The 12,103-nt window shown below is 53.4% G+C and overlaps 1 protein-coding gene across 5 annotated transcripts in view; it reads right to left on the bottom strand.

The window, feature by feature from the left end:
- Nucleotides 1-12,103, bottom strand: part of PAK4 (p21 (RAC1) activated kinase 4) — a 45,163-nt gene that overhangs the window by 19,749 nt on the left and 13,311 nt on the right. Inside the window, exon 2 of one of the 5 annotated variants that reach the window (XM_011289878.4) lies at nt 11,749-11,878. The exons of the other annotated variants lie outside the window; for them this stretch is intronic. The gene's annotated coding sequence lies outside the window, so the exon portion shown is untranslated. The remainder of the gene's footprint in view (nt 1-11,748; nt 11,879-12,103) is intronic. 5 annotated transcript variants of the gene reach the window in all.

Genomic DNA, 12,103 nt, shown 5'->3' on the forward strand with positions numbered 1-12,103 from the left:
GGGGCGGCTGCAGATCCAGAGCTTGCGGTCTCTGCCCCCACCGGCCACCTCGTGATTCCAGCAAGAGCTCCAAGAGGGGCCGCGAAGGGGGCCTCTCCTGCTGTACCCCACTCTCTCATTAGATGCAGGGAAGGTCACGGCGGACCCCTGACACGGCCATCTCTAGGCGCAAAAGTGGGACTGGTGGGCCTGAATGGTGGACATGTGGAGGGAGAAAGGCGGGGAGGGCTGGGGCCTCGTCACGCCCCGCTGGCTCCCGTCTTCCAGGATGCAACTAACCTTCTGAAAGTGAGGGGCCCGACTCTCCAAGAACTGACTCTGGGCTGGGCCCGCTCTCGGCACCTACAACACACTCACCACTGCCCTAAAAGGGAGAGGTACTTTACCAGGGTCCTTTTACAATGGAGGAAACTGAGGCCCAGAGAGGTTGAAACACTTGCCCCAGGCGCCCAGCAGGGAGATCGGGCACCAGGCTTCCCGGACAGGCCTCTGTGCCCTTCACCAGCTGTCCTGAGCATGAGGCTGGCTTGCCCTGAACCCCCATTCCACACAGGAGAGAGATGTTTAGAGAGGGGAAACCTAGAAGGTGTGTGCACACCCCGCCCCACCTCTGTCTCCCTCTTCCCTCCCCTTCCAGATCTTACTTCCTCTACAAAGCCTTCGCCGGCCCAGGTCAGAGTGCACTGCGTAAAATGTGTTTTGTGTGTCTGTCTGTCTTCTCCCTGACAGGGGACTCGGGGGGCAAGACGGTGGGGCTGCCTGCTGTGTCCCTATCCACATTTCCGGCCCTGCCTCAGACACCTTCTTCTCCAGGAAGCCCTCCTTGACACCGGGCTGGGTCTGGTACCCCCTCCAGACTCCATCCTGGTGCTGACTCCTCCAGGCCACGCTGCCTCTGCCACGTCGGTCTCCCTCATTCGTTCACACATTTCCGGAGCTCCCGGCACCTGCCAGGCCGGCCTGTTGGAGGCCCTGGCAATTCAGCAGGGAACAAACTAGACAAAACTCCCTGCTCCAGGGACTGACGTGGAGGGGGACTGCTTCCCCACGGGGGCGGGGTCCTGTGAGCAGCGGAGACCAGGTTCTCAGGTTCTCACAGGTGGCCTAGGACGGGTGCCCAGTCGATGGTAAGCCCGTGAGAACAGCGAGCAAGTGGCCCAGGCGGGCAGGTGGACAGAGAAGCCTGTGTCCTTCCCACTCTCCTGCTCTGGCGCCTCTACAGAGACGACTCCCGGCGGCCAACTCCCCGAGGACTTTATCACTGGGACCAGGAGGACCGCACCGGCTCCAAGGTCCTGGAAACCCCACCTTCCCTCCTCCTGTCTACCACCCACCCACCAAGCCAGGGGCTCCCAGTCGGGCCCAGGCTGGGTCCGGCATGGGGGGGCCACAGCAGGGCAGGTCTAGGAGACCCCAGAAGTCCTAGATCCCAGGCCACGCCCTCCTATATGGGGTGGGGCACCTGTCAGGCAGCCGCCCAGAGAGGAGCCAAGTGGGTGGGCCCCCAGACCTTCCCAGACCGGACAGGCAGGTTTGGGCTCCGGCTGGCTGGCTGGCTGGCTGGCTGGCTGGCTGGATTGGGCAGTTCTGGCCAGCCAAAGGAAACTAGGTCCCAAGGGGAGGGATGGGGGGAGAGGGAGGGAGCACTCTTTCCCCAGAAGCCACACTGGAAACAAGGGGTCCTCCTGGGAACAGGCTTCAGGGGCAAGGAGAGGTGGCTCCAGGACCATCTCACACCGGAACAGACTGTTATACGGCTCTGTGTACATAACCCCCAAGTACAGACTAAGCCGATAAACCCATGCAAAATTCATCACACTCCGTCACATCTGGGCTTCATCCATCCCCTTTCTTCCCTTTCCTTCTCTCTGCTCTACAGGACACAGGCCCAGGGTTCAAAAGCCAGTGGCACCAAAGGGTAAACAGTGACAGGACTGCGCCCTCCCGGGCGGCCCCAGCTCAGCCCCAGAGGCAACCTCTACGCAGTTTTCTTTTTCCTGAGAGAGCCTGCACAAGCGCGCGCGTGTGCACGTGTGTGCGCACACCGTTTGAGAAAACAAAAACAAAACAGAAATGGCAGCACACCACGCGTACTCTTCCGACCTTGCTTTTCTCAAAAAACGTGCCTTGGGTCCTCCGCACTCCCGGCCCGGGGGAGGAGCTCAGCAGCACCCAGCGGAGGTGAAGACGCACCCTGGGGACCTAGCACGTGCTCTCCCGGGCACATTCCCTCGACACCTAGAAGGCGCTCTCCCGGGCACGTACTGAGCTCTCCCGGCCAGCGGACCGCTGGCCTCAGGGACGCGCACGGGTAAGTTCCCGCAGCACAGTCGGAATCGGCTAGAGAGACTGGGAGCGACGCACACGCTCGTCCCCCAGAGACGGATGACGATCTGGGATGTGCTGGCTCCACGGGGTGGTACGCAGCAGTGAGAAGAAATGAGCCACGGCTACCTGCGAACGGACAGTCGAAAGCGAAGGAGCAAACCGCAAAACGATGCGTCCCGTGACTTCGTTTAGAAAGAGCTCAAAACTAGACACAATGAAATACGCTGCTTAAGGATGACGACAGAGGCGGCGAAACCCAAGGAGAAGCACCGGGCGGTGACTGTCTCCAAAGTCAGGGGAGGGGCGGCCTCTGGGGCAGGGAGGGCCTGAGAGGGGGTCCTGGGGGGCTGGCGCCAGCTGCCGCTTCTCCTGGGGCGGGGGCGCTAGGTGGGTTTCCCCTTCACAGTAACTGGTTACACTACACATTCGTGCCTGATACCCTCCTCGGCATGCAGGCTAACGATTTCAAATTATGTGACGGGGGCGCCCGGGCGGCTCAGTCAATTAAAGGTCTGACTTTGGCTCAGGTCAGGGTCCGCTGTTCCCAAGTCGAGCCCCACGTCGGCTGTGCTGACAGCTCAGAGCCTGGAGCCTGTTTCTGATTCTGTCTCCCTCTCTCTGCCCCTCCCCCACTTGTGCGCGCGCGCGCGCGCGCGCGCGCGCTCTCTCTCTCTCAAAATAAACATTAAAATTTTTTTTTTAAATACATAAAATCACGATGTTAGACACAAGTACATACGTGTATATATGTACCTGTGTATGTGTTTATGTATGTATAACATACACACATTATATACATAGTCTTTACGTGTCTTAGGCGATTTTCCAGGCCTCGATCGTTGCAAAGCACTGCGGGCACTTGAGCTGTTGCGCGGAAGGACCGGGATGCCCGAGCCAGTCCCCACGGGGCCAGGTAGGTGGTTTCCAGCCTTCTGCTCTTACAAATGGTGTGGCAAAACGACGCCCGTGTGCAGATGTCACTTCATGGGGGTGCCAGCATGTCTGTGGGCCACGTGCTGACAAGCGGGCTCGCTGGACAAGGACCATCACCGCCAAGCCGCCCACGTGAGCGCTCCCCACCCCCCACAGCCCCTCGGCCTCCCAGCCCAGGGTGCTGTCTCGCTCTCTTCGCTCCTTGCCTGTCAGATAGGGGAGGTCTGGCCCCTCTCGGCCTACTTTTCATTTGCATTTTCTACTTAGGACGCACACCCATCGTAGTTTGAAAGCCATCAGACTCCTTTCCCGCCGAGTGTCTCCACCAAGCCTTTGCCTATTTTCCACGGGCCCAGGGAGACCTCTGTAAATCCAATCTATGTCCCTTTCCTGCCGAAACGCTAGCGGGCACGCACGGCTAAAGCCACCCCCTCTCCAGGGTTCCCCAGGCTCTCCCAGCCTCTCTGGGCTCATATCCTCATCTTCCCTTTCCCCCCAATCGCGGGTGCAAATTCCTGCCCACGTTCAGGGTTTCTGTCAAGAGAAATCCAATCCATGTCTGCCCTGTGTCACCAGGGCTGGGGCGGGGTGCAGCCTGGTCCCTGCCCGCTGGGGCCCCTGATCAAGGATCACACAAATGAAATGTGAAATTCCAGCTGAGCCAGGCTGGTTGGAGGGACGAGAATGCGGCGGAGCAAGGCCAGAGAGGGGCAGCAGCCAGGCCACAGGCGAGCCAGGGGGAGCCGGGTGGGTGCTGGCGAGGGGCCTGTCCTTGCCAGAGAGAATTCTGGCTGTCCTGTCTGCGGAGGACGAGATCGAGGTGGCTTGAGTGGGTGTGGGGGACAAGACACAGCATCGGTCCAGGCAACTGATGAAGGCAGCCGGGACAGCGGGACGCAGAGAGAGGGGGACAGGCCAGGGCGATACTTGAGGAGTCAGATACAGGGGCTGAGGACGAGGCAGGCGTCAAGGGGGTCTCGGAAGTTGGGTAAACCACAGTGCCACCTTCCACGCAAGGGGGCCTGAGAGGAACTCCAAAAGCGACAGGCCCCAGGCCCAAGAATTCTGGAACAGAGGAAAGTGGAGGCCTCACTCCCCCTGATGTGAAGCCCCACTCACAAAGCCGCAGTAATCAGTGCGGATAAACACACACGGGTCAGCGAGCCGGAGCGAGGACCCACAAACAGACCCGCACAAATATACACACTGGTGTTTAAAAAACTCATTTTGCAGGGCGCCTGACTGGCTCCGTCGCTTAAGCGTCCGACTCCCGATGTCAGCTCAAGTCACGATCTCACGGTTGGTGAGGGCGAACCCCATTCGGGCTCTGTGCTGACAGTGAGGAGCCTGCTTGGGATTCTCTCTCCGCCCCTTCCTGCGGGCACACGCATGTTCTCTCTCTCTCAAAATCAATAAATATACTTAAAATAAATAAACACTGGCTTTTCCTTCTTTGTGGTAAAATATACACAATATTTATCATTTCAACCATTTGTGAAGTGTATAATTCAGCGGCATTAAGTATCTCCGCAGTGTTGTGAAACCATCACCACCGTCTACACCCAAAATGTTTTCGTCATCCCCAGCAAAAACCCTACAGCCATGAGACAGCAGCCCCCATTCCCTCCTGCCTCCCAGGCCCTGGGAGGCTCTGTTCTACTCTCTCCGGGAACTTGCCTATTCTGGGTGTCTCCTTTAAGTGGGATCTTACAACACTTCTCCTATGTCTGGCTTCTTACGCTGAGCATGTTTTCGAGGTCCACCTACGTGGGAGCATTTTTCAAAATGTCACTCATTTTTGTGGCTGAAAAATAACTCACTGTGTTGTATATATACACATCATATTTTGTGTATCCATTCATCCGTTGATAGCCACTTGGGCTCCCTCTACCTTCTAGCTATCGTGAACAATCCAACTACGCACACTGATGTACAAATATCTATTCGAGCCTCTGCTTTCAACTCTTCTGGGTATATACCTAAGGAGTAGAACTGCCAGGTTATATGATGGTTCTGTGTTTAACCGTTTGAAAAACTACCAGACTGTTTTCCACGGCGGCTGCTCCGTGTTACATTCCCATCGGTGATGCGTGAGGGCTCCCAGCTTCTCCACATCCTCGCCAATACTGGCTATTTTCCCTTTACTGGTAACATTTATCCTGGTAGGTGCGAAGTAGGATCTCGCTGTGGTGACTTACTTCTGGCCCCCCAAAAAGCACAAGCAACTCAATGGAGGAAAGAGCATTTCCCGTAAACGGTGCTGGAGTCATGAACCCTGATCTTCAACCCCGCCCTTTGCACCCACGTTAACTTATAATGGATCACAAACTCAAACAGAAAACCACAAGACCTTCAGAAACCAACCGACCAAACCAACCTTCAGGATCTAAGGCTAGGCAGAAATGTTAGACTGGATATGAAAAGACCCATAAAAGGAAAAATTAATAAAGCAGACCTCATCAAAATTATAAACTTTTGCTCTGCAGAAGTCCACAAGAAGGGGGGGGAAGATCTACCGATTGGGAGACAAGATTTACAAGCCACCTATCTGACCAAGGACTAGTCTCTAGAAGAACTCCCCAAATTCAACAGTAAAAAAACCAAGCAACCCCGGGAGAAAATGGGCAGAAGACACGAAGAGACATTTCACCAAAGACGGTGTAGAGACAGCAGTCAGCACATGAAAGGATGTGTGGCGACAGACACAAATTAAAACCACAATGAGTTACCGTTAACATGCCTAACAGAGCGGCGAAAATCAAAAACAGCGGCAACACCAAATGCGGGTGCAGATGCAGAGAAACGATCATTCGCACACTGCTGGGGGGGAAACGTAAAATGGTACAGCCGCTTTGGAAAACGGTTTGGTGATTTCTTTCTTTTCTTTTTTTTTGGCAATTTCTTTAGACGTGCAACTGGCCATACTGCCCAGCAAGCGCACTTCTGGGTATTTACCCCAGAGAAACAAAAATTTACGTTCACACGAAAACCTGTGTGCAACTGTTTATGGCAGCTTTATTTGTAATAGCCGCCAAAAGGAAAACAACCCAGAGGTCCTTCCATGGGTGAAAGGATAACCTGTGGTACGTCCATACCATGGGATACTCGTCAGCAAGAAAAGGGAACCAACTATTGTTTTAAAAATACCTATTCTATTTTTTAATGTTTATTTATTTTGAGAGAGAGAGAGAGAACAAGTGTCCGCGAGTGGCGGAAGGGCAGAGAGAAAGAAAGAGAATCCCAAGCAGGCTCCGCACCGTCAGCGAAGAGCCCAACGTGGGGCTCCAACTCACAAACCGTGGGTTCATTTCCTGAGCCCAAGTCAGACACTTAACCGACCGAACCACCCAGGCGCTCCAGGAACCAACTACGGATACACGCAACAACCTGGGGAACTCTCCAAAGAATTAGGCTGAGTTAAAAAAAAAAGCCAACCGAAAGGTTACATACAGTAGGATTCCACTTACATAACATTCTTTTCTTTTTGAAACTGTAAGCTTTTTGCTTTATTTTATATTTTAAATTCTCCTTATTGTTACAGTTCTTTACATCAGGGCTGTGAAAATTGTTTCACAGTACATCACATTTTTGAAATGCAGGATTATAATAATGGGGAACGGACAGATGAGTGATTGTCAGGAGGTAGGGACGTGCCAGGGAGGGCATGTGGCTATAAAAAGGCATCAGGAAGGAACCTTGTGATGGAATGTTCTGTCTCTTGACTGCATCAATGTCATTATCCTGGTTGTGGTCTTGTACTAACTATAGTTTTTGCAAGATGTTACCTCTGGGGAAACAGGGGCCTTCTCTGTGTTATTTCTTGCATCTGCCAGTGAACCCACAGTTATCTCGAAATAAAAGCTTAGTCAAAAATATTAATACTTGAGGGGAACCTGGGTGGCTCAGTCATTACAGAGGCTGCTTGGGATTCTCTCTCCCTCTCTCTCTGCCCCTCCCCTGCTTGCTCTCTACCTCTTCCTCAAAAATAAATAAATAAACATTTGAAAAAAAATATATATATATGTATTTCAAATGTTTATTTGAATTATATATATCTTATATATTATATTATATAATATATATATCATATATATTATAATGTATATGATATATATAAGATATATATATAAATTATTAACATATATATATTAATAATTTACTTAAAATGCCAGAGACCCTTGCCCACCTTTTAGCCTTTGAACATGCTATTCACTCTCCTTGGAACACCATTCCACATACTAACTCTTGTGCCTCTTTTAGCCTTCAGCTCAGAAGTCTCCTCTTCCAAGAAGCCTTCCCTGATTTCCTAAGCCCAGTTCTCTGGGCTTCCTCCTCCACAGCCAAGGCAGTGATCTGTGCTCCACGGTCATTCTGGCTGTCACCGACTGGTGCTGTCTGTCTCCACCACTAGAGCACAAGTTCCATGAGGGAAGACCATGGGGTGACCGGCCACCAGCCTTTCCCCGGCGTCAGCCAAAACAGAGCTGGAGGCACAGTAGTACTCAGGGAATATCTACAAAATCAATGAGTGAGTGGCAGTGAGGACAATAACACAGCTCGCACTCAGTACAAGGATTCTCCGTGCCAGTCTCTCTCTTTTTTTTTTTTTAATTTTTTTTTTCAACGTTTATTTATTTTTGGGACAGAGAGAGACAGAGCATGAACGGGGGAGGGGCAGAGAGAGAGAGGGAGACACAGAATCGGAAACAGGCTCCAGGCTCTGAGCCATCAGCCCAGAGCCCGACGCGGGGCTCGAACTCCCAGACCGCGAGATCGTGACCTGGCTGAAGTCGGACGCTTAACCGACTGCGCCACCCAGGCGCCCCGCGCGCCAGTCTCTTTTGAGTGCTTTCCGTGGATGAAATAATCTTTATACAGTCCCATTTTATAAATGGGGAAACTGAGGCCAACAGGGGGAAGTCGCCGCATGCCAAAGGTCACCCAGCCAATAGGCGGCAGAGCCGGGGAACGCATCCAGAGCCTTTGATAGTCATCTCCACCCCCGAGGGCCTCTCCGGAAAGGCTGGATGAGCCTGGCTACCAGGGGAAGCAGAGGGGCACAGGGGGGCAGGCAAGAGAAGAGACCGTCTGGCCCTCAGCCTGCAATCCGTTCCTCTGTAGTGGGACAAACAGACCCCGGGTGATACCAGAGTTCCTTTATCCCTTACAGGTGCTCAGTGAAGACCCCTTACATGTCAAGGGCCTGTGACTGAGTCCCATGTGGTGACCTGGGAAGCCAGCAGTGCCCTCCACGGACAGAAAATGCCGATGTCACTTGAGGTTTCAAACCACTGCCCCCCCCCCCCCCCCGCATGCCCTCCCGAGGCTCCCCCAGGGCTGGGCTGCTTTCATCTGGCAACTGAGGGGGCGGGGGAGGCAGCTCCGACCCACACTGGGGAACATTCCTATTGGCACAGGACTTCATTCGTCCACCTAGAGAAACCTCAAGAGCAAAATATTGAGAGCAAATTACAGCCGAGAGCTGGCGGTCTGGTGTCATTACACTCGGCTTTAAAAGCTGCGGAGCCTTATGGGAGACTGTGCAGGGAGGCACCAAGGGACCACGGTGAGGCCCGAATACCTGCAGGTGGGCACACAGGGCTTTCCCCAGGGCCAGGGTGTCTCTCCTCTCAGCTGGGCAAGAGGGCCTAAGGGGGGCCGTCAGGTGATTCCCTGTCCTCTTGGGGCATCTGATAGCTCTCAAAATTCACAAAAATAGAAGCAACAATTAAAAGGAAGAAAAGGGGCACCTGGGTGGCTCTGTTGGTGAAGCGTCCGACTTCGGCTCAGGTCATGATCTCACAGTCCGTGAGCTTGAGCCCCCGCATGGGGCTCTGTGCTGACAGCTCAGAGCCTGGAGCCCGCTTCGGATTCCGTGTCTCCCTCTCTCTCTGCCCCACCCCACTCACACTGTCTCTGTCTCTCTCTCTCAAAAATAAATAAACATTAAAAAAAAAATTTTTTTAAAGTAAAAGGAAAAAAAGACGGTTGGATTTCTTTGACAAAGCTGGTGACACCTACCTTCCAGATCTGGGTGGTCGTTAGATGGGGGTACACCTTAGAATCATTCATTAAACTGAACAGGGAGTGATGTACTTTTTCTCTACACATGTCCTATTTTACACTCCCGTGTGGCAAACACCAGGGACGGCAATTCTGACAGCTGGAAGCTTCCTCTATATGCACCTGTACCTTCAGACAATCTCCCTCTCTTGAGCTCTCTCTATCTCTCAACACACACACACACACACACACACACACACACACACACACACCCAAGCTGTAAACTGCTATCATAATCACAACAGTCCTCCTTGGCCCCTTGCAGCTCTTGGCCTGTTTCCTTCAAGGAAGGCACAGGCCTGCAAGCAGCCAGCCCTGGAGCCCTTGGATGCTGCCACGGCCGGGGTCCCCGTACCCTGGACACTCCCGTGTCCCATGTGCATCACTCTTCAGTGAGTGAGCCCTTCTGGCCAAGGGAATGTGCCCCTGCCCTGCCCTACCCTGGGGCACCAACAGCCAGTCATACAGAGTAGAAGGACAGAGTTAAGATTTAGTGAAGTGTCCCCCTGGAGGACACTTTACTGGCTCATCGGTGCCCTATGCTGGAGACACAAGACGGCAGCGAGGCCAGCTGCAAAGCATTCCGTTCGGGCGCCCTGCTGGCCCAAAACGAGGCGGTGGGCAGGGTGCTGTTAACACCCCACACTGCAGAGGAGGAAAGTGAGACTCAGAGAGGGGAGGTGCCAGCCCAAGGTCACACAGCGTGTATCAGAGCCAGGAGTCCGTGGTAGGTCTGACGCTGGCCAAAGTCTGCTCGCGTAACCGTGTTCATCCTCTTGTTTCATGCGCCCGGTAATTATTACGCACACGGTGAGCGTCAGACACGGTTTTAGGCACTGGGGACACAGCAGTAAAGAAGACAGTCCCTCCTTCCCAGAGCTGAAGTTCCAGTGGGGGAGATAAGACAATACACAAGTAAACGAAAAGGGACGTAACAAGGGGCGACGACAGGGAGCACAGTCAGGGAGGTCTCCGAGGCGAGTGGCACTGGAGCTGGACCAGAGGGCAGGGAGGAAGCCACGAGGCAACCCAGGGTAGAGGGGATGGCCACCACAAAGGCCCCCGGACCGAAGCCCGCCTGATACACGCCAGGATGTGCGAGGAGGCCAGCGTGGCCAGGAGCGGTGGGGGCAGTGGTACAGTTGAGGTCAAGGAAGCCCGCGCGGACTGTGGAAGAAAAGTAGCTCCCATCGCACCCTTTTCTGCATGGTCTCCGCCTGGCTGAGTCCTGACCACAGCCCTCCTAGGGAGGCGTGGTCCCCATCGTGTTCCCGAGGAAGCGGGTGGAGGATGGGACAGCTTCCCAGGCTGGCCCCGCTGGCCAAGGGTAGAGCCAGGCCAGGAGAGCAGCTCTGTGCCTAAATGACCACCAGGCCAGCTAGTGGCCAGCTAGGGGGTGACTCAAGGATGGGGCTGGGGGACGGGGATGGCTCTCAGCTGGGGGCCTAGGGGTCCTGGCAAAGCAGGAACCCGAAGTCATGCGCTCCTGATGACAGTTCGTGGAGGCTGGTGGCTGACACACAGCCCTTTGCCCAGGCCCCAGCAGCTCCTGAGCCTCTGTCCTCAGGTACCCCCCCCCCCCGCCCCACTCTGCTGTATCCCCGGATACCAGTCTGACTGGGAGCAATGGAAGAATTTTTCTTTCGACCCACTCAATTTTTAAAATTTAATGAAACTTATTTTATTTTATCTTATTTAATTTTTTTAAGTTTTTTTTTTTTTTTAAACATGTATTCATTTCGAGAGAGACAGAGTGTGAGTGGGGTAGGGGAAGAAAGAAAGGGAGATACAGAATCCAAAGCAGGCTCCAGGCTCTGAGCTGTCAGCACAGAGTCTGACACGGGGCTGGAACCCAAGAACCGTGAGCTCATGACCTGAGCCGAAGTCGGATGCCTAACCAACTGAGCCAGCCAGGCGCCCCCTAGGTTTATTTTAAAAGTGCCCCAGGCACTAATGTTGATCTGATGTTCATACATATAGTACCACCTGGGAAAGAAACAGAACCTGAATATAATCAAGCCTCTAGACCTAAGTCCCAATTTACAGGAGGCACAAGGGACAGAGGAACACGTTAAGAGACACAAGGATTCATCGGCTGGATCCAGACTGTGGAAAACTCGAGGGGACAAAGCACTAGGGTCTTTGATAGATACACAATGCAAACAGCAAGCACACTAAAGCGCTGACACGAGAGGTCCCACAGACGACAGACGCCTTAAGGGGCCTGTCAACCAAATGCAAAGCACAGACCTTGTCTGGATTCCAAATCAAACGAACAAATTGAAAACAAGGATGATAAGACAATTGGAGAAATGTGAGGATGTTCACGAACTACCAGCTCTTTTTTTCCTGTGACCACAGTATTGTGGGTTTGTTCTTTTAGACTCTTTAATCTCCTTCAGGAGGAAAATTGGGAAAACTTACGGCTAAAGTGTATGACGTTTGGGAATTGCTTTGAAACAATCACGGAGGTGGGGACTGCGTTACGAGATGAAAAAGCCCGGTGACATCATTGGTAACTGTGGATGCCGGTGACACGGACAGCGACGGGGACCTGGGGAAGGCATGAGACCACTCCTCTGAGCATGAATGAACACTTCTACACAAAGGTTTTACACGTTTTGCAAAAGGAAATGTGACCCACTGATAACAGCAAAGAATTACGGCCTGCTCGCCCAGTGAATCTTTTATTACTAAATCCCAACACGTGTCCTGCCTCTAAGAACTGTAACAGCGATCGCGGCCAAAGCGACCATGACGACATACGGATGGCAGCGCT

Source organism: Felis catus, chromosome E2 (genome assembly GCF_018350175.1).
Source record: "Felis catus isolate Fca126 chromosome E2, F.catus_Fca126_mat1.0, whole genome shotgun sequence".
Classification (NCBI taxonomy): domain Eukaryota; kingdom Metazoa; phylum Chordata; class Mammalia; order Carnivora; family Felidae; genus Felis; species Felis catus.